Source organism: Triturus cristatus, chromosome 4_2 (genome assembly GCF_964204655.1).
Source record: "Triturus cristatus chromosome 4_2, aTriCri1.1, whole genome shotgun sequence".
In the NCBI taxonomy this organism is placed as follows: domain Eukaryota; kingdom Metazoa; phylum Chordata; class Amphibia; order Caudata; family Salamandridae; genus Triturus; species Triturus cristatus.
The window spans coordinates 30,205,613-30,229,141 of NC_140586.1; the positions used below are offsets into that span (position 1 = coordinate 30,205,613).

The window sequence follows — 23,529 nt, forward strand, 5'->3', positions numbered from 1 at the left end:
TTGAACAAATGAAGCATGCCCCCCCCTTAACTATTGTTATGCCCTAGTGTTGTCAGTTGACTAAAACTTGTCCCTTCTGTAATATTTTAGTCTTCGTGTGGGACTGATCCCATCATCTGCAGAGCACCCAAAAACCTTCATGCACTAGACCAGACACCACTGAACTCCTGGGAAAACCTTGCATATTAAATTCACCCACTAGCCCCTAATCTGTTTAATTATTGTGAGTGAAATCATCCCAACCCTCTCGCACTCCTGCTTTTTGGTTCAAACTCACTGAGTACTGGGTTAATCTATGCCAACCCTCCATCTTATTGTCGATAAGTGGGGCTCCTCTACATAGTATCTGAAACTTGTGCTGTTGAACCCACATAAACAGAACATGTATGCAGGGCTATCTGAGATGCTACAGTGGGATTGTTACACCTCTTAATAGACTGTCATGTTTGTACTACACTGCAAACTGTGTGAACGTAGCTTGTGTGTTTCATCGGAGCTACAGTGCTGATGCAACAAGGCATCCTGATGTAGTCCATGGAGACCTACAAGGGCTGTAAAGAGGGACAGTGTTTCAGGATAGGATTCAAAGAGTGCCTGTAAGTTTTAGTGCTGCTTTGTTGAGATGTCATGTGGAGGCCGGGCTTACATTTGGTTGGTGTCTGTAGACATGACGGGATTGTCCTCTGATCTAATTTGTCTATTTATGAGATGTATACTGTCGTCGTGAACTATCGACTGCTAAACGGTCGATATAAGAATTCTTACAGCAATGCATTTTTAACACTGTTTAAAAGACTTGGCTTTGGGGGATCTCTAAAAATAGATTTTAGTTAATTAAGAAATAGGATGTTTCTGATTCTTACTGTCTGAATCTAGGGCCTCGATGGTGATGCAGTGTAGATCAGTTACCTAACACTCTTTTAATTTGTGAATATATACTTGTAGAACTGCTGCTTATCTTGTATTTCTTGTTTACCCCAGAAGCAACCCAGGTGCAGTGCTACAGACATGCATGGAAGCCTGCTGCTTCCTGCAGCGGGTACTTTTTAATGAATTAGGAAATTTGGTGGTGCTCTTCAGTGTGTTTTAGTGAAGCCAGCAGAGCCATGTCCCCAATGCTCTTTGTTAATCAGCAGTAAAAGTCTGTCGTCTTCCAAAGTGATACCTAATATGGCATCACTTGCATGCTTTAGTTTACTGCACCACGATCTGCTCGGCATCAACAGAAGTCTGCCAGCTGTGGTACCTCTCAGTCTGCAAAGCCATGATCCAATCTTGCATGGCTTGGTTGCTGCTGTTCCAGTCACTGTTTAAAGACGTGTTTTGACACACCATCCAGTCGTATGTCAAGGAGATCCTGGATACTATCCCGTTCACTAGCGGCAAGACTTATTTAGAAAGTTTGGCTCCTGTTGTGTGGATACCCAAAGTTATGTGTTTTGTGTCTGTCTGTTGCAGACAGATCACTTCTCTTGCATAGATCCCAAAGGACATAGTTCAACCAGGTGCACCAATGTCTCAAAGTTTTTGGCCTTCTCAACCTGCTCTTTTTAAACCTTGGCACACCATGGTTGCTTATGGTGCAGTGCAGCTTGATTCTATACAACAGGGTAGGTTCTTCAGGTAAATCTGAGTGTGCCACCGCATCGTGTTACAGGCGGTGTTGTGGATGATTAGCACACAGGATGAGGCTTCAGAAGGAAATTCGGTGGTTCAGTGTTGGTGCAACTCAACACAAACCTGACTATTAGTAACTGTTCGCAAATTACGTAACTGTACACGAATACCCCTCAAATTAAACATGAATTAGGAGTTCCAGGTTCAAGAGGGTTTGTAAAAGCTTAGCGAGGCTCACAAGTTTGTAGGATTTACTTTAAGTAGTTAGTTGGTTTTCACACTTTACTGACCATCTCTCTTCATAAATTCAGGATTCTTAGTTACAAGTGCACTGGTTCAGGCCTTAGGCTCTTGGAATATAGCTATTAATTTCCTGCTCTTTACACTGTCTTGTGCGCTGCAGTGTATTTAGACACTAATGTTTCTTATCAGAGATGTCAGTGTTCGTCCTTCTCTCATACCGTGTGCAGTACTTTTGTATAAATGAGGAACCTACTTTGTGGATGTAGTAACAGCGGTCGTGGTTGGGCCAGCCCCGCTCTTGTGCTTCATGGAGTGCGCTTGTGTATACGATGAACTAACTGATTATCTTAACAGCTGTTGTCGGCATGCCATCCTACTGTTGCGTACAACATGAACAAACTCTAGAATTCCATTGAAAACTTACTTTGTTGTACCAATGATTATTCTGCACTTGTGTGCGTGAGGTGCTGCTGTAGACAAAATGAACAACCTCAGTGATTCCCTTCACAACTATCGTCAGTTTGCTGATCTCTCACATTGCAAGAAAAGCTGTTGCATACACAGTGAGGGAGCTCTGATTATGCAAACCACTAGTATCAATCGGCACGCCAGCTCCGGTCCTGCTGCTCTGTGGATGATGTGTTGGTGCATTGAAAATTAGCAAACTCTGTAATTGTGCTTACATCTGGTGTTAGTGCACCATTGCTAGAACTCGCGTATAGAGTTGAACTGCTCTTGTGCACTCGATGAACAAACATTCAGTGGTACTGATGCCCAGTGTCTGCGTGCTGGAGCTTCTCTCTTCAGTATTGCTAGACATTTTCTTGTGTACACGACGAATGAACTGTGATTCTGCTGACAATTAGTAGCAGTGCTACTGCTCTTTGCGAAGCATGAGGTTCCGTTTTATCACTGTGAATAAACTCTGGGATTCTATTGACCCGTAGTGTTAGCGTGCCAGTTCTTCTCATATGGGGCACAAAGTGGACTTGCTCACAAAAGGCATGGTCTCTGACCGCTGCAGTGACGGTGCTTAGGTGGTATTAGTCATGCATCGCATTGTTTGCTCTTAAATTTACTATGATTGAATTATGTGATTTTCTTGACCGCTAGTGTTGGTGCACCAATAGTGCTCTTGTGTTGCAAGCAGTGCTTTTGCATAAAGGAGGCACGGTCTCTATATTTGTCCTGACTATTGCGGTGACCGTGTGGTGCACGTGCTATCGGTCATGCAACACATGGTTTGCTGTTCAATTTACAATTAATTAATTCGGGGATTAACCTGACTGCTTGTGTTGGTCTACTAATCCTTGTCTTGTGTGCAAGCAGTGCTCTTGCATACAAGATGTATTATCTCTGTATTAGTCCTGACCGCTGCAGTAACATCATGTTGTTGCTAGTACTTTTGCCTTGCATGGTTTGCAGTTTGCATGAATTCTATGATACTCCTAACCACAAGTGTTGACCTGCTGATCTTGACCTAATGTTGCATGAAGTGATTTTGCATACAAGCTGCACAATCTCTTTATTAGTTCTGACAGCTTCAGCGACAATGTGTAGGTGCTATTCCTTTTTTGTTGCGTTCACTATGAATAAACTCTGATTCTGTTGACCAGTAGTGTTGGTGTGCCACTCCCACTGTCGCGTTGCTCTTGCATACATGATGCACAGTTTCTGTATTGTCCTGACTGCTGCAGTGGTGGTGCTTAGGTGCCAGTCCTCTCGCGTTGCATGGTTTGCTATTGCCTTCACTATGAATGAACTCTGTGATTCTGTTGACCTATAGTGTTGATGGTGTTCAACTCCCGCTATCGCATTGCTCTTGCATACGTGATGCACAGGTTCTGTATTGGTCCTGACTGCTGCGGTGGTGGTGCTTAGGTGCTAGTTCTCTCGTGTTGCATGGTTTGCTGTTGCATTCACTATGAATTAACTCTGTGGTTCTGTTGACCATTAGTATTGGTATGCCACTCCGCTGTCGCGTTGCTCTTGCATACGTGATGCACAGTTTCCGTATTACTCCTGGCGGTGCTTAGGTGCTAGTTCTCTCGTGTTGCATGGTTTGCTGTTGCTTTCACTATGAATGAACTTGTGATTCTGTTGACCAGTAGTGTTGGTTTGTCACTCCTGCTGTCGCGTTGCTCTTGCTTACATGATGCACAGGTTCTGTATTGGTCCTGACTGCTGCGTCGGCGATGCTTGGGTGCTAGTCCTCTCGTATTGCATGTTTTGCTGTTGCTTTCACTATGATTGAATTCTGTGATTCTGTTGACCAGTAGTGTTGGTGTGCCACTTCTGCTGTCGCGTTGCTCTTGCATATGTGATACACAGGTTCTGTATTGGTCCTGACTGTGGCGGTGCTTAGGTGCTAGTCCTCTCGTATTGCATGGTTTGCTGTTGCTTTCACTATGAATGAACTTGTGATTCTGTTGACCAGTAGTGTTGGTGTGCCACTCCCGCTGTCGCGTTGCTCCTGCATACATGATGCACGGGTTCTGTATTAGTCCTGACTGCAGCTGTGGTGGTGCTTAGGTGCTGTTCCTCTCGTATTGCATGATTTGCTGTTGCTTACACTATGAATGTACTCTGTGATTCTGTTGACCAGTAGTGTTGGTTTGCCACTCCTGCTGTCGCGTTGCTCTTGCATACATGATGCACAGGTTCCGTATTGTCCTGACTGCTGCGGTGGTGGTGCTTAGGTGCTAGTCCTCTCGTGTTGCATGGTTCGATGTTGCTTTCACTATGATAGAATTATGTGATTCTGTTGACCAGTAGTGTTGGTGTGCCACTACTGCTGTTGCGTTCTTGCATACATGATGCACAGGTTCCGTATTGTCCTGACTGCTGTGGTGGTGGTGCTTAGGTGCCAGTCCTCTCGTGTTGCATGGTTTGCTGTTGCTTTCACTATGAAAGAACTCTGTTGCCCATTAGTGTTGGAATGCCACTCCTGCTGTCGAGTTGCAAGCAGCGACTTTGCATGGTGAATCGGCTTGAGGAATCAATTTTGTATCGGTCTACCTTGCATTTTTTTTCCTAGCACGTTTAGAGATTACAGTGGCCGTCGAAAACAAAATTCTTTTGCTGACTCTGTACTTCTGAAAAGGGCCATTAATCTAACGGACTTCCTGGTAAACAGGCAGCAATGGTTTTGCATTCATGGCACTTTTAAGGAAATGGCCTTTGTAGAGGTTTCTCGGCTGTCAGCAGGGGGTGGTCGGCGTCATCTTTGCATGGAGGTGCGGAGTAAAGTGAACAGTAATGATAGCACATGGGGACGGGCGGAAAACGGTTCCTATGATCGGCCTTGGCTGATGGCAGCCCTATGCATTGGTTTTCTTCTCTGATAGTTTCTAGGGATTCATACAAGCTCCAGAAAACACAGCTCTGTTTCATGAGCCCACGAGGTGTATGAGTGCAGGGCTGTTTTGAAGTTGTACTTTTCCTTATTGAGTTCTTAAGGAACGATGCTCTGTGACCCGGCCTACACTCCCTTATTTGAGTTGAAAGAATTGATTACGAATCACGGTCTGTTCTTAAGTTAACTAAGCTTATGAAAGGGGTCTGCCACTTGGGTTGCTGTAGCACGAGCTGAGTTTTCAAAGAGAAAGGGTGCTGCAAATGGGCCTTACAAATGTCATCTTGAACTGCATTTGTGAGCTAGTATTCTATTCCTGAACTTGCAGCGGGTGAGTAATTGGGTAGGATGTGAATAAATACTCTGGCACAGATCTTTGATGTGCATGGAGCGGTGGGTCCTGGGAATGCCCCTCTCTGCAGTTGGTGGTGCCTGGTCCTTTGAATGCCCCTCTCTGCAGTTGGTGGTGCCAGCAGAGTGTGAATTTTTGGACCAGAGGATGTCTGAATTCTCTAGTTGGACTGTACATACAGCGGGAAAGCCAAGATGAAAGGCGAGCATTATCGGCTCTGCGCACATGGAGGTTTGCAGAAATTTAATGTGCTCTAAGCCGATAAGTCTGAGGATTGCAATCCCGCTCAGCCTGCTCGGGGGATGATTGGCTTTTTCACCTTCGCTGTCTGGTTCGGGGGAAGTCTGCAGCGTCTCTGAATGTTACCCTGACGTTTTACTGATGCTATGAGTGCATCAGCATACCTTACACAGCTACTGTTGGAACACCACCCTCAAACACTCTCCTGTGTTGGACGTTGTTGCACACAGCGACAAAGGCAAAAGAAAGAGGGGTGATACCGCCAGTTTGCACCAGTGCACTTCAATTGTGATATTGCACCTCAACAGGGATATTAAACTTAACGTTACTGAGCATCTTTGCACCCACAGAAGGATATGTGAGGGAGACGGGCTCAAGACAACGCAATAAGGGGTATAGCAGCACACTGGCATGTGATAGAAAAGTAGGCATTCACTACTGAGTAATGTATAACATCGCCCTTGTGATCCCCTTACCAGCTCTGGCGTCACCGGTGTGCTACAGACGAACCTACACGGGGTGCATGATTGTAGACCTCTTGGCCTAGAATGTTGCTGCAACCAGTTACAGGAACAATGTCTCAGGAAACCAGTCTACTCCTTGGATCTGACCATCGCAGACAGATACTCCACTGGTTAAGATTGCTCTGGAAGTGGCCAGACTGACACTCCGGCCTTCTGTGTGCCAGTGGTTCATGAGCCCCACCAACTAACCGCATAACCGTGTGATGTGAAACGGCCCACCCTTCTGCACTTACCATAGATTGAGGTAAACCATAGTGGGTTGGCCACCCTTTTCAGCACCTGATCTGTTCAGCATCCATCCACTTACGTACGCCTCACAAAGACATTTTTCACCCCTATTCATACCCGACGCCCTCGTGGCGTTAGATTTTGTGTACTCCAAATGCCACTAAGCAATTGTTCTTCGTGTAAAGTAAAGATCTCCTATTTTGGCTCACGTCTGTGAATTTCAGTTTAAACCTGTACCTCCCACTGTTTCCTGACATTAATCCTTGTTTAATGTCTGCCCCCTGCATTGTATGTTTTTGATGTAATAATTCTACAGATGCGTGAAGTCTGATAGCGGGATCGTTCTCAGTTTTGAACGAACCTCAGGGCTAAAGAACAGACCATCCTTGTTACGTTAAACACGCGGTGCTACTTATTGAAAGGAAAGACTTCTTTTTTAAGCCGTCAGTGTAACTGCTCTGCTCTAAATCCACACCACTGCTGACTTCACGTGCGTTCGGCCCCCCTGCTTCATGTGACTGGCGTGGTGCTAGGCCTGGTGGAGGCCGTAAGACTTACTGCTAGCTGCAGAAATGTTTGGCATACAGGAGAATGCGTCAGGTCCCACGTCCGAGGAATTTAAATGTGACATGTTTCTCATCAGTGCGTGTTTGCTTCCCGGCCTTATTCACAGCGACTTCTTCACCCCCTCTGTGTTTATATATCTTATTAAAAGGCTACCACTGCTCCCCGAGCCTGATTCATGTGCGTTAGTCGGATTGGTTCCGTGGGAGCAGGCCTAGCCCACTGTTCCCAAGCGCATGGAGGTATGGGATGAAATCCCAGGACTGGAGCCCGTGTCTGCTGACCTGGAGTGGTCAGGCACTCCTACACCGTGGGGTGGCTCCCAGTTTACTTTTCTTTACGAGATGGTAGGACTCGCTCCATGCTTTTCGTTTCGCAGAACGTAAATGAATCACTCTGGATTAGTCGTCTCTTTACTAGCAGTGTCCTACATTTTTTATTTGGAAGGTAGTTGATCTTGCTGAGCTTGTGTGGCATGGAAGGTTAATACCAATGGGAAAACCTGGCCTTGTTCGTCTTTTAGGGTGCGTTTTTTGCCCACCTCGATGTTTAGGGTCTGGCCTGGAGACCGCTTCAGCTGTCTTGCTAGCCTCCTGTTTTTCAAAACGTTCCTAATAATTTTATTTATAATATTACCCCCCCCCCCCCCCCCCCCCCCCCGCCATTGGCCTAAGTGACATTCACATGATCATCTTTGGTATGGTTGCTCTGTATGCTGTTATACCTACCAAGGTAATATGTAGCAGCTTGTACACCTTTATGTATGTTTTGTATTTGACTTCTTTCTTAAGTAAAACGGTATGCTTTACTGATAAACTGCAATAAAGTTAGTGGTAAAAGTTAAGTGTCTTTCACATGTTGCTTTACACCACTGCAGTATATAGCATGTGCAATGGGTCAGGCCACTTCATCCATTGGCTCATTACACTCTGAGTGACTGCATTTTCTTGTTTCATGTGTACACGTCCACTTAAAAAGTAAACCATGCCAGTGTAGGGCTGCTAGCTAATCTCTGCTTTTATGAGGGAAAAAAGTGTTTATTTTTGAACAAGCTTTTTTTTTTTTCTTTTGTACTTTTTTTTATAGTGCATATGTGCATGGCAAATTTAGATAGTGGCATTGTTACGTTTTTTAAATTTAATTTTACACTTTTAATGTAGAATGCATATATTTTCAAAATAGAAATTAAAAAGAAAACATTTGTCTTGTCAAGGCCAGAAATATTGGCTTAGCCAATGCTTGTTTTGTTTATTGATGGTGCACTACTTTACAGATCTATGTGGACTTTGTATTTTACATTCCAAAAATTCCCTTAATTTGTGCTCGTAGCACAAACGGTTTGAAGCACTTCTGTCTGCGTGTTTTCCCACCACAAACATCTGTGACCGTATTTTCCCTGGCATTTCGGGCTGGACTGTTCCCATGAGGCACAGAGTCAGACTGATTTGCATATGGCCATGTCTGAACTGGGGTGGTGGAGTGAGCTAAAGAATGATGATGGATTAAACCCAGATCAGTTGACTGGGGGTGAGTGTTTGATTTGCTCAAACTCTCCGTCCATCATCCCCTTTGATATCGCTTCGTATTTTCCCTGTGGCGGTCCTCTACACTGCTCGTGTGGCAGTCACATCCAGCCTTTTGTTGGACTTGTCCTTTATTACCCATCCTTTATTCCACGACTTGCTTTCTTATAGTCGAGCCGCCTTTAGTCTTTGCATAAAACCTAAGCATTGAACAAATCTTTTACTGAAAGGGAATAGCCAGCGAAATTAAATACCCACCCCCACTTTGAACTAGATGGTTACAGCTGAGTGAGTGAGTGAGCGAAGCATGCAATCTCGACTTTCTTTCCTTTTTCCTTTCCTTGTTTCTACTTTTTACTTTTATTTCCTTACAACCTTATTTGTCTCCTGATATTTTATTTTTCCTTTCATTCTTCATAGCATTTTTCTTTCCTCCCTTCTTTTGTGTTCAACACCATTTGCCTCTCACATTTTCTTTACAATTTCCTTCATCTTCCCTTTTTCTCTGCTACCATGTTTGGCTCCTTTGCCATCCCATTTCCCCTAACACACAACTGTGTCACATTATCATCTTTCTTGCGGTGTTATTTGCTTCTTACTTGTGACCTGGAAGTCACAATTCGAAGTAAAGGAAAGCCATAAGAAACAATTTTATGTATCCTGTGACATCCCTGCTCAAGCTGCTGTAACGGGTGCTTCACTATGCCCTTGTTCTCCACCACAATATATTTTCATCCTGTTGTGATTAAGACAATTGAATGTTTTAAGGCTGTGCGCCTCTCTCTTCTCTCCTACTGTATGTATGATGACATCAGTGTTTTGTGTGTAGGTCTCTTCTGTGCCTCTTTAGTTTACTGGTGAATCTCTTGAACCAGTCTCCAGCACTGGTCACAAGTTGCTAAATAGACTTTGACCGAAGACCTTCAACTCTCATTTCTTTTACCTCTCCATAGTTGTTCGCAAGTCTCTGCACTCTGCCTATCTTAGTACCTTGGCTTTACTAACCCCAAACATACGTGCTCGTCATTAAAAAGACTGTACATCCCTTAAAACATGGAAGCAGAAATGCTTGACGCATGCTTTCAATAGTTCTGCCCATCGGTCTTGGAATTCTCTAGCTATCTGCACCATATTCCACAACAAAGGTACTTGCCTTTGGTGTACAACCTTTTTAGTTTGTCGGGCCTTCGGTCTCTCATCAAGAATATAGAGGGGCTTGGAACCTGCCCATTGCTTACCATTTGTTGGCTTTTCTTGTCACACTCATGTGCCTGCTTCTTATTTGTGTTCCAGCCTGTCAATCTTGTGTTGGTCCCTGCCATGGAGCATTGCCTCTTTACATCTCTTGATTGCTTCCTTTCGCTGCTTCCACTGTTTACTTTACAAGAACTTAATTGTTTTTCTTTTGTTGAACACTCCATGAGAGTGGGTGTGTTTTCGAGCTGTCTCCGTCGTTGTCTTCACTCCCCTGCTCTCCGAAGTGTATTGGTTTTGCCTGTACTTGCTATTTCTTCTTTTGTGTTGCTATGTGCTAGCCAACTTTGAGTCACCATTTAGATTTCTAACCATACATACCTTAAGGACACGTTTGCTATGTATTTTACATTGCAATAGAGGTTGCTTATCTCCGCCCTTGCTTTTAAAATTGAACTTTGCCAGATGTCGAACCTTGCTGTTTAATGTTTTTCTATCCGAACTGTGAGGTTGCTTTTTGCAGTATTTGCTCGTAATAGATACATAAAAAAACACTGCTGAGTAACAAAAGACTCCTTCATGGACACAAAACAGAATTTGGTTCAACAACTTTCGGTATATTAAGGACCTTATGTATTTTGTATTGCTCTATATTTAGCAAAGCACTGCTACGTAACAAAAAAAATATATTTTCAGTTGTTTTGCAAAATACGTTGTACAGCTCTGTGTGATGATTCCAGCCGCCCACAGAGATTACTCCTCAGTCGTTCTATAATTGTACAATTACTAAAACACTGCTACTTCAGGAAAGAAGCCATCAGTGTGTGCAAGGCAAAGTTTCATGAAAGCGCACGTTTTCAAATGGTAGCAGTTGTCACTGGCCTCCCCCTTGTGTCTGAAGCTTGAGCGCGCCCTGTAGGCGGTCAAATGTAAATGTCTCGAGAGCAGCGACTGACTCCCGTTAGTGCGACATCCACAAACAAAAGATGGAGGACACAAGAAACACACAAAAATGTTATGTTTGGGATCTGGGGCTGCGCCAGTTCGAGACACCATTCCCTGTATTTTTTTCTGTGTCCCACCCATTACTCTCCGCTTCCCAAAGGTAGTAGATTAGCTCGCAACTACAATAATGCAGATACCTTCCTGGGATGTTCTGATAGGTCACAGCCGCTGGTGCGTCTGCCAAGATCTGCTGTGTACAGTGTAATTAATATGTCTAACGGATCAAATCTGCAAAGGGGCAGTTGTGCAGTGCACATTTGAGTAGGATGTGCCAGAAAGTGTGTAAATGTCTACTTTGTTAATGGGGGGAAACAACCGATTTAAACAAAAATATTAGTGCGACATCCGGACTATTCAAGCAGTAAAGTACCATCATTTCTCGAGAAGCGGCAATAGAGAGCGGTGGTTTTTTGTTTTACAAGCCAACACATGCTTTTTAAAGAATCTAACAAGTTTCTTCTAAACACTTTATCAGATAGCCATGAAGTTGTAATTTGGGAGCAGACCTCATGAACGTGTGTTAAACCTAATACCTAGCTAAAATTATTTAAATAACTGCGTTCACCTGAACAGTGTGAAACGCACATTTTAACAGTTTTGCAACTATCTTGTTTCCGAGAAAGATTGTGATTTGCCCAGGATCACAGGATGTTGAGCCGAGGAATTCGAACCTCGTTACCCAGTTCCAAAGTCAGCAGCTCTCGCCATTAAACCACACCTTTTCCCATATGCTTCTAACTTTATAAAAATGTAGACATGAAATCAAACCGCACAATTACACGTTGTTTACAATAAGTTTCTAAAAAATGATAGATCTCTAACACTATCAAATCAAGGTGTTACATTAAAAAACATTTTACTGCTGTTAATACCATGCTATTGCAGAACTGCAGTTTTACATTTTTGTATGTTACAAGTCTATAATAATGTAGTTCCTTTCCTAATGTCAAATAACTTCATACAGTCACATACTTATGCCTGTAGCACATTGGTCAGCATTCTTTAAAAACGTTTCAACATAAAATAAAGTAAAACCAAAATATCGAAACCAGTAGCTAGCACCTCGCCTGCATATCATAGGCTAGACGTTTTGGCTTTGCCAATGCTTGTTACTTTTCTATGCTCCCTGTGGGTTAGTCGCCCTTCATCAACTCTGTGCAGCTCTCAGCCACTGTCACCTAAACATGTTTGTGATGTAGCAGGGTGGGAGATGCAGTTCCATGATAAGGAAAGCCAGCATTGACAAAGCCCAGTACGTCTAGCTTTGGCATGCTGGTGCGATGGTTAATTCATTTTTTATTGCATATACCGCAAAAGTATAAAAAAAAAAAAAATGCATGAGATCGCTTTAACATGGGCGACCTGACCCATTCCTGTAACAACAAGCATTTACAATGCAGTGGTCTCGGCATTGTTAAAGTTAGAGCTATTGGCATTGCTCCTGACATTGTTTTTTGTTTTTTAAATATTTCAAGAAACTGCATTGTTATTTACAATGTCAATAGCTTAATCACTCTCAAATGCGAGACGTATTGCATTTGCACCCACACACAGAGCCACACACACACAGCCACCCACACACACAGAGCCGCTCACATAGCCACGCCATACGCCTCTCCTACTCCTGCTCTTCCTCTTTTACCTCACCTGATTGTGCCCGCAAGAGCCTTCTGTTTGTGAGTTGCTGCTCTCCTCGCTGCCAGATGTTCCTACCTGCCCCTCCCATGCCCACATGTTTGATGTCACTAGCCCTGCGGATTGTGGAAAGCCCTCTGCCCACCTTCCTACCTACTCTCACGTGACCAGCCCTCTGCCCACCCTCCTACCCACTCTCACATGACCACCCCTCCAGAACCCCGTTTGTGCGCCCAGGTTTCCAGTCACGTAGCAAGGGTGACACGAACTATAGCTTAAGTGAAGAAGAATTGTCCCCTCAAATCACAATTTCACACAGCTTTTTTTTTGGGGGGGGGGGCGTTATATAGCGCAAACACGACCTGAAGGAATCAGAGCGCTTTACATATGATCACCAGTTGCTTTACACACGGACTCACTCATTTTGTTATGCACAGGCAGATTAAGTGATTTGCCCAGAATCACAGGCTGTTGAGCGTACCTACCGAGACTTGATCCCTGTACCACAGCTTCGAGGTTGACCGCTGTAGCGCTTACTCCACATCCTTGCATCCATGCATGGTAGGGGCATGGAACGCCCCCGTACTCCAGGGTCCCAGTGCTACTGCAGATGCTGCGCCATTGATAGCTGTGCCTTTGCATTTGTATCAAGTTTTTGCCCCATCCTCTTCTTGAACCCTCAGCTGAGAGCACTGTTGTGCCCACAATTCCGTCCTGCCCCCGCTTACACTCCCTGATGGTCCTCCTCATCCGACCCCTCCAGAGGGAGTCCTGTTTGCCTCACCTGCCCCTAGAAGTCGACGCTTTTAAACCCCCAACAACACTTTTGCCCCCCCCCCTCCTCACATGCTTGTCGGGCAGCCCTCTTAATTCCCGTACCAGGGCCAGCAGCAGGCCCGGGCCCTCCATATACTCCTGCCAAGATCAGACCGAATCCCTCTCCACGGTGTGAAAGGTATAAAAACACGCCCCCCTCCCCCCCAACAAAATAGCGGGAATGTGTGGTGAGCAGTTTCTCCGCATGAGCAGTTTCTCCGCATGGCAAAATATTTTTACCAGAGTAGAAAAAGAAAAGATAAAACTTAACAAACTCATTTGCTGTACGTGTTACTGCTTGCACATACATTTTAGATGTAAATTCTCACATGAAAGAATGGAATTCTCTATTACAGCGGTACAAACCTCCTGCTTCATGTTTCCAGACTTTACTTGGAAATGTATGATTTCCAAGAACTCAGAAATATGCATCCATGCCAAGTCGTAAACCTGCAGGTGCTGATTTATTTATTTATTTTGTTTGGGGTGGGTGCGGGTGAGGACGGAATGTGTTCATTTGAAAAACCATTAGAGGCAGCCGTTCCGCTGAGAAAGATGAGGCTAGATAGCCCGTGCTGGGAGACGGGCGAGGCATGGAAAGCAAACAACGGAGGAGGGCTGGTGAACGCGAGCTTGAGCGGCATGCGATTCCTCCTCCCCCTAAGCGTGTTCATCTGCCACGAGCGTTGATGGTGGAACGAGTAGTGAGCAGAACCATACTGGCGACCTTTCGCGAGACCTATGTCATGGGGGTATCGCGCGACTGAAAATTTGAGACGGAGCTGTAAAAGCTTGGTCCTGCCTGGCAACACCGGTCTGGCGGGTCTCTTGTAATGCGAGAGACGTTTTGGATGTACGCGCCGTTGGGTGTGCACCGCCTGCTGTTGAGATACAACGCCGGTCGTTGCGTCCGCCTTAACGTGAAAGCCATTTCAGAGAGCCATCAACACCGAATGCTCCGTTCCCAGTCCCGCGGCGCACGAAATGGCCGAACCTTCGGATGCAAAAAAAACCAAACAAACACTCCCACCAGCGAAAGAAGGGCCGGGCTGCGAAAATTCGAAAAGTAGCAAAAAACAGGCCCCCGAATCCGAAAAGGACGGGGCCTGTTCGGAGAGACAAACCTCTTCTCCAATGGCTGGCCAGCATTCAAGAGGCCAGCCAATGGAGAAGAGGTAAAAAAAAGGGGCGGGTTAAAGCCCCACTCCAAAACATTAAATCTCGGAGCGAGACTGCGCAAGCGCAGCCTTCGAGCCTTCACCTAAAAATGTAAGTAGTCACCTATGGAGCTTTTACCAGTGATGTTTTTTTTTTTTTTTTTTAAAGAGCCTTCCTGTTGCGCCATGCATTTTATTATCATAATTATTATCACTATTATTATCAACAAAACGAAATCACAGTTTAACCTAGTACTCTAATATAAAACGTGGCAATAGTGTTGCACCGTTACTTCAACACTTTATAACATAACCTTCAAAAGGTGTGAAGGCAAAATAAATAGCGGTTATTTAAAGTTTATTTATATATATATTCACTTTAAAAACCATAGGTTTCACACAGGTTATAGTTAGGTGGACATTTCACTCATAAAAAACCAATGAAATTCCCCTGTTATAGTTAGTTCAGATAACTATAACTCGCGCGCCCGCAATCCACTGCTCATGACGTCACATATTACATCACTCATGACCTGGTCAGTGGCATCACTGATGACATCATCCTTGTGATAGAGTGGCGGGCGTGCGAGTTATAGTTATCTGAACTAACTATAACGGGGGAATTTCATTGGTTTTTTACGAGTGAAATGTCCACCTAACTATAACCTGTGTGAAACCTATGGTTTTTTAAGTGAATTTGCAAGGTTTTTTAAATGCTAATTCCTAACTATAACGTGTGTGAAACCTATGGTTTTTTAAGTGAATTTGTACTGTTTTTTAAATGCTAAGTTATGTATTTATTAATATATATATATTTTAAATGTTTTTCTGCGTGCACCGTGCGTGGTTTGGGCGCACGGTGCGCTGCGCGCACGTTGGTCGCACGGTGCGCTGCGCGCACCATGCACCGTGCGCTGCGCGCACCATGCACCGTGCGCGCACCCCGTGATTTTAATGAAAAAAAAAAAATGTTTTCACCCTTGGGGGTCCTTCTGTGACCCCCTGACCAAGGCTAGGGGGTCAGGAACTCTCTTCCCTGCCCCCTTTTCGCGTTTTCCACCTTTTTTCCACCTTTCCTTTTCAGTGCGACAGACAAGATGGCGGCCGACACTTCCTGATTTCGACCGATTCGAATGTTGACTGACATCTAACAACCAATCAGAATTACGCTTGCGCACGTTATAGATATTTATATGCTTTTAAATGCAATTTTCTCAGGAAATACTGAACAGATTGACTGACTCCAGATATGCAAAAGGCACTTCCCTGACCTGAGGACTACCCCTTTGCCAAATTTCAAGTAATTCTGTTCAGCCGTTCGGGCTGTACCTTCGACTAAAGGTCTTATGGGAAATTGCATGGGGAAAACGCGTTTTGGGACCCCCCTTTTTTCTCGGCCCCGCTTGACAAATCACCCCGAGACTTTCAGGGTAGGAGCTGAGCGGAGCGCCCCATTAGTTTTGAAAATTTCGCGAGGATTCGTCAACCGGCGCCAAAGTTATTCAAAATAGACTTTTCAGATTTCCTATGCAAACACGATCCTAACTAAAACTATCTACTGGCGACCGCCAGTAGATGATAGATATATATATATATCGCATGCTTTGAACCAGTTGTGCAACTAAAGAGAAAAAACCTTTTTGTGGACAGGCATGATCAATGTGCAGACTTTGGGCAGTCACACAAAGTGATGGGAGCCAATGGGTAAAGTGAATCGACTGATTTCGGCATGTTGTATGCTGTGGTGAGTGGTAGCAAAATGCGAGTCACAATTTTAATAAACCAGTGGATGAAGCCCGCTGGCCAAAAGGCCCTTGTAGTATCGATATTATGTATGAATTTCATGAAAACAAACGCTGGTCAAGTAGGACCACTGGGGTTTCCTCAAAAGTCAGGCTTAAAATAAAAAGTTTAGCCTTGTGTGGTGGTCGAGCATTTCTGTTACACAGGGAAAACTGTTAAGTGTGGGCACCACCATTGGGGAAAATAAGTATTCAAACCTGGGCATAGTAGTGCACTGAGGTAGAACAACACAAAAACAACCAAGAGATATGCAGTGCACAGAAAAACACAAGTAACATTTTGTACCCGAAAAGGAGGCTTGCTCTACTGAGAAGATGGGCCACAGAGCCCAATTCATTATTGTTTTATGGTTGTGGCCTTCCTCCACCACTTATGACTGTTTGTGCTCCTCCACATACAGTAGGACAGGCCCGGGGAAATGCAGTAGAAATACTAAACCAGCATTGGCAAATCCAATAGGTCTTTTCAATTGGCTGTGCCGTTGCTGTTTGCTGATGCTGTGCAGCATTGGCAACATTTTTATTTTTCCCAGTTATGTGCAGCATCGGTCAAAAGAAAAAAAAGGTGTGGTGACGCAACTGCTGACAAGCTTGTTATTTTCTAGGAGCCTGCATTTGTGATGACTTGTGCATGCACCTACGAAATAACTCTGGCTGCATTTTTTTAAATTTACCGATTCAAAATGGATCATTAAAAAAAAAAACATCGCAAAATTAAGACATTTGAGCATTGATTGCAAAAGCGTTTTTTGTAAGGCAGAGGCCCTCCCAAAGAAACAATTTTTTTTTAAAGAAAACAAGAAAAGGACCCAAGGGGTAATGTAACAGAGGGTGGTGGGGGTGGTTTTGGAGGAAGCAACAGTGAGTGGGCGAGGGGCAAAGAAGCAACAAAGGGACTTGAGGATGGGCTGGGGAATGCCATTTTTTTTTTTAAAGCAGGTAGGGGTGGGAAAAGCAATGGACAAACTTGCTGGGAGGAATGAAGGCGCAAAATGGAGTACGCCAGGGGGGGTGAGTGTTTGGGGATGGGAAGCAGCACCTAAGGGAAGAGAGCTAGAAAAAACATGTACTCTCATGGAGTGTGGAAAGGCAATTCCCTAAGTGTGAGCAAGGGAAGGATACAAGTTATCGAGTCAGAAGAATGGTAGTCTGTGCTCCAGGAGAGGGACACACAGAAGAACTGGAGGGACAAACACAAGATGAACTAGGATAGGCCTCAAATGAGCATTGGCTAAGCTAATAGTCTTGCCTTTTGGACTTACTGGCTTTGCGAATGGATTCGGGCAATGGTCTACAGCATCACCTAAAAGTATTTTTTCCTTTGTTGTGCAGCATGGTCAGTAAATTAAAAATTAAAGACCAACACAGCAGGTGAGGAGAGAAGCAGACGAGGTAAAAAGCAACACAGAGCTTGGGATAGTGAGGGAGAATCCTACAACAGCAGCGCACGAGGGACAGAGCAACACGGAGTGCGGGAAAGAAGCACATGAGGGAGAGGGCTGAAAAACACATGCATTCTCATGGACTGCTTGACTAAAAAGAAGAAAGTAATTCCCTAAAAGGGAGCGGTCAAAGGACACAATTTAAAATTCTGTTTAAAAGATTATGCTTCAGTGGAGTGACAAACACAAGAATAGAAAGGGTTTCATATTGCTTTTCCGATACACTGTATATCTGTGAAATATTTATCACATTGGTTTCAATCTTCGTGCTACACAAAGTAAGGATTCTACATCAGGTCATAGCTGGATATACCGTATCAGTAGCCTTTGAGCTGAGAATTCCCCACCTGTGCCTCCTCGAACACTTTATACCTTGGCCCTAGCTCCCCTATTTAAGGTTTTGACTGCCAAACAACTTTTAGCTGTCTGGTAGGTGAAACCTTAAAAAAGGGGAGCTAGGGCCAAGGTATAAAGTGTTCGAGGAGGCACAGGTGGGGAATTCTCAGCTCAAAGGCTACTGATACGGTATATCCAGCTATGACCTGATGTAGAATCCTTACTTTGTGTAGCACGAAGATTGAAACCAATGTGATAAATATTTCACAGATATACAGTGTATCGGAAAAGCAATATGAAACCCTTTCATGCAACTGAAGTCAGTTTTTGATTTACTATAAATTTGAAGAGTATAACTATTATACTGTCCTCCTGGACCTTGTATGAACTTAAACCGCGTTTTGCATCTGCTGAGTTTGGTATTTTACGCGTGAGGTAAGTCCAGCTTCCTTCATGCCTGCACACAACCCGACATTACCTTTACAAATATGGCTTCCTCATTTTCCACCATTCCAGTTTTGCTCTGTGCTTCTGTTCTTTTGAATGGGCCGTCGGCGCACTGGTGAAAAGTCAGTGCTTCTCCAAGAGGTTTGATTGCAATACATTTATTATTTGCATGCTGTACTTTAAAGACATGACCGTGCCGTTAATGCGTGTCTCCATTATTCATGTCTACATAAGCAGTCTGTGACTCTTGGCCTGGTGTGCGTAAGAGGATGATTGCTATCTACCTTTGATATATCATGATAACCAGAAGCATGTCATATTACTTAATAAACGTATGCTTTTATTCACAAATTCAGAGTGTGGAAGACCTTCCGCTAGTTGCTCTTCAGAACATATTGACTCTTACTATGTTTTAAGTGTCAGAGTGGTTAAGTCTCTTTGAGATTGTGTGTGGTGGTCTGAATAGTGCCCACCTGAGGAGACAGCAGGCCACACAAAAACTGAATCTCTTCCTTTTAGTGACCAGTTGAAATTCTCTGAACACAAGCCCATTCCGCCTAACTGTCTGCAATAGGAGTGCCATAGCTTACTTAACACAGGCCGCGGCACCATAATATCCTGAATTAAAATGTTTGTTAGGTAAAGAAACATAAATGTAATATTATGTGGCCTCTTTTGGGTGCCGCATTTTAAGATAGTCCTCTTAAATTGTGGCTTATTTTCTCTGAACCCACCCACTGACCCAATGATTGCGTCTTATGAGGCAAGAGTACATGTGTGGGGAAAAATGCTTTTTCTCGGCGTTGGTGAAAGCTGTGTTTAATTTGCCCTCTGTCGCCTTCAGTAAGGTGTCTGCTGCTTTTGACTCGTGAGAAGGACCCCACTGGCACATTTTTGTGGAGCCATGAAAACAGCGCTGTCGCTACTTCACAAGTAAGCACTCTTTTGATTAGGAAGTTCTCAAGCGTATGAAGCAGCCCTTGTTCCAAACATGTGATGAGCAAACGGTCTGTGCTGGTCATGAGATTGAGGATTAGCTGAGTTATGTGGCGCGTACCAGAGTTTTTTTTTTTTTTTTTTTTTATAGCCTCTCCTTTTTAGTCAAGTTTGTGAAGGAAATAGCCTCACCTTAGGAACGTTGGTATTTCTGTAACACTTCTCCAAAGATTCATTGACAAACGTTTTCTCCACATCCTGTTAGTTTTTGCTAGTGGGCGTCATATGGTGTCACAGATGACAGGATCTTCCTCCTAGGCCTGGATTTTGTTTCCTAGGATTGCAGTGGAGTTATTTAAGCGTTTCAGTGGTAATTGTAGCTAAGCAGTCGAAGCTTCCTATAGAAGTTGGAAAGAACATTGGTACCAGATAAAATCTAATGTCAATTAATTAATTGCCCCAATCAAGAAAGGTTGAAATCAGTATCTACTGTGTAACACAAACGTTGTTAGAACATGCGGGTCACAAGTTATAACTCCATAAATGTTTACCTAGCATAATATTTTGTATCAAAAGTGGGTGCTTCTGTGCGCGGCCAGGGCGGGCTTATTCAAGGTCTGAGAAACACTTTGTCCCGCAATCTTTGCATCGCATTTCACTTCCTCATCAAAGTCGACTGGACAGTATTACAACCAAGCACTACACTGTGGCTTAAATGTAGCACAAAATGTTCCTAGAAGTTACCCGAGGGTGACAACTCTGTGAACGCAACATGTGGTTAACTACAATGCAACATGTGGTTAACTACAATTTGCTGGAAATCTGCAATGATCTGTTGGGGTTGTGGATGGGGTTTTGCGTAAGCTGCTGAGATTTCAATTAAATAATGCTTGTGGATCTGAAAGCCTTTTTCCTCAATAATAGTCTTATTTCCGTAAGTGATATGTTTTTCGTCTGCTTACTTATCCAGTAAAGTCTCCCTTGAGCTGCATTTATAGTTGCATGTGCTCCGTACTGACCAGGATACTGGCTTTGTGACCGAAAGCTAAACCTCCGAAGTATCCTTGAACTGAAAGTTTGCTTTGTTGAGCAGTAGATGCCTAGATCTAGGGCAGTGGTGTGATGTTTGCGAGAAGATATGCTGTAACATGCTCTCCATGCCACTGGAATCAAGCTATCCTGGCTGAAAAGGGGTGAAACCCCGAAACCGGTCCTAGGATGCTTGTTTCCAGTCCAGGGAGGACCTGGCTTGGCAGTTCGGGCTGGACTGATTTGCATATGGCCGGGTTAAAAGTGGAAAGGCATGGTGAGCAAAAAAGCGATGGATTTAGGCCCAGATCTCTGTACTGGGGTGAATGTATGACATTGTTCTGCATTCTGTCCATCAATTGTTGTTTTTGCGTAACATAACTACAGCCACAATAAAGATTGAATTTCTAGCTAAGCTTATTACTTTGAAAAAGGACGAAGGCTTCAGTAACATATTGAAATCGACGAGAAAAAAGCAAAAGCATTGAAACTGAAAATCTCATCAGAATTTGTAGCCCCCAAATCTTCTGTTAACAATTCTTGTGCCTTTCACAAACCTCTGTCACAAAAAATACTGATTGCAGCTATCTCAGAAGAAACGATGAGCCAGTGCACACCCACGGAGTTTGAGCACCATGGAAACCTCTGTAAATGTCTAGAGTGGTGAAGTAATTCCATGTAGGAGTTTATGGAGATGCAGCTGAAGGACTTTTCAGAGATTCTGACTTTGGAAGTGCCACGGGGGTGTGACTGGCTAATCCTCTAGTTAAAACTTTTAACTCTTAATGAAGATTTCGGTTAAACAAGCCTGGTTTAATTCTGTGAATTCACTTAAATATAAAACTTGGATTGAATTTAACCAAAGGTCACTGTGGTTCTCTTCCTAATGATCGCTGTAGAGTTTTGATGGATGTCCCCAGAGTACTGAAGTTTCCCTCACTGATATCTTGGGATCTACAGATCCCTGTTTAAAATGTCAACTCTAGTGGCCCTCGGAAGTCTCAGACTATCCATCTGGTCCGATTTGGTAGCTCAGTCTTAAAAAGAGCTGTAACTGTTAAAACGTTTGTTGCTCTCAAGTAATTTCACTGTGGCTTGCTCACAAAAACCATTGGTTTTTCCTGTTGTAGGGTTAACAGCTCCTAGAGGCTCCTAAAATAGATGTTTCAGGGACAGAATATCCTAACAATACGGAATTGATGGTTCCGGGTCCTGAAGGGAGTAGGATTTCACACAAAGAGTTTCAGAATGGAGAAGGATCCCTGAATGCAATTAAGGTGTGCCCCCAGTGGTGCAAAGAAAGGGCACATTGGGGTCAGGACCGGCTTGTTCTTAGGCACCCGGAATTCTGAACCTCTGCACAACCGTTAACCAGTGACAGCAGTCTCAATGGGAGTATTAACCATACTGGCCAAGAGACCACAGCCTGTGGCAGATGTGCTGCTCAGGTAATAAGTGACCTGCCTGGCAGTCATGCGCACCTTGCACCACCAAATCTGTACTGTATATACCTCTGACTTAATGTGGCACCACGCTGTAGCATCCTGTCCCAGTGCACATTAGCCTTACACAGTTCCCATAACCCTTCTCTTGTACCGTGAAAGTATGCTGAGCCCACCTTCAGCCCGCACCAGGCTGAATGGAAGTCCAGCAACCAGTTGCCCTTACTTTGCATGCAGTGCACATAGACCCTGATGTGAAATTAAAGGTAGGTACAACACCTGTGTTGGAGATTTTAAGTTTCCATGCTTTATTTTACTTTCTATTGTGTGACAATGTTTAGGTCTTATTGAAGCTGCATTCCGTTTTCAAAGTAACAACCCTGGGTGGACAGTCCTTCTTTGCTGTGGCAGTAATTATGATGTTAACCTGTATCTCCTCTCATCCATCGCCCAGGCTCCCATGAGCTACCCCTAACTTCTCAATTACTGTTGCCAGGAGAATCGAGGAGACTGGAAGCTCAGTTTTCCATCACAGTGTCAGTATCCGGTCCGACACACAACACATGCAGTCTTACCTTTGTTACTCCGAGTTGATCCTTACAACCTCTGCTTTGTAGCAGGGTTGTTTTATCTAGGCCTGTATCTAACAAGCCATTCACAACCCTAGGAGTGGCATTGCTGTACACTACATTAAGCCTTGCAGCTAGCCAAATATTAGCCTTAGATAGGTCTGAGTGGCCAGGTTGGGATGAGCCGCCATCAACGGTATTTGACCATTTTCTTCTCTGGAGAAAGCACCTCTAGCTGTTGTGTGGGGCAGTCCTCACTCAGTGTAGGGAGGGGACTGTTCAGAAAAGTGGAAGGATGGTGCATGGTTGGTAAGTTGAGAATTCTTGAACTAATGGATGGACCTGAAAAGGATCATCTCGCAGAGAGGCTTTTTTCATAATTCCTTCCATTGTATTCAGAGTCTGTGTAATGTGTGAGCTGGGATTACTTCGGTGGCAGACATGGTAAGAGTAACGAGGTGGCTGACACTATCAAAGTTATATGTATGCCAGCAGTACTGTCTCATTCTGTAAATGTGATAATGTGCTCGGCCTAGCAACTAAAATGCAATGCTTCATTTTAGGAGATTGAGACCCTCTTTCAAATTCCCAAAGAATCCAATGGGAAGACGTCTGTTTCTCTGCTGCTCCAATCGTAGACAAGTGGTTTTCAATGCTGGTTCTTTAGAGGCTGGCACCATACAAGTATTGAGGTTATTCACATGAGATAAATGTACATGCACTTCATCTAAAAGGAAATTATTTTCATAACCAGAGTTTTATCAGAAAGTCGGGCATGGATCTTGCCATCGTTAGCCACCCCTGTCCTTGCCATGCAGATATAGGAGTCTGTGCTCTTGTTCTGCAAGAATGGGCCCTCATTGTACTCTGGGTGTCCCTTAGTCTGTTTATAAGATGATGTCTGTTAGCGAACCCAGTTTTATCTGACATTTGTATTGACTTTATTACTGTATATGCATGTCCTTACTAGCTGTCATTGCTTCAGCGTTCTTTAAGGGATGCTTATTACACTTGGTATCTTGAGTTTCTCTGCATCAGTGTGAGGTATCTTTGGCCTGCATCTTCCACTTACA

The 23,529-nt window shown here is 44.0% G+C and overlaps 1 protein-coding gene across 2 annotated transcripts in view; it reads left to right on the forward strand.

The window, feature by feature from the left end:
- The window catches only part of RAB5B (RAB5B, member RAS oncogene family), a 154,678-nt gene that overhangs the window by 21,889 nt on the left and 109,260 nt on the right, over nucleotides 1-23,529 (forward strand). The gene's annotated exons all lie outside the window — the stretch shown is intronic.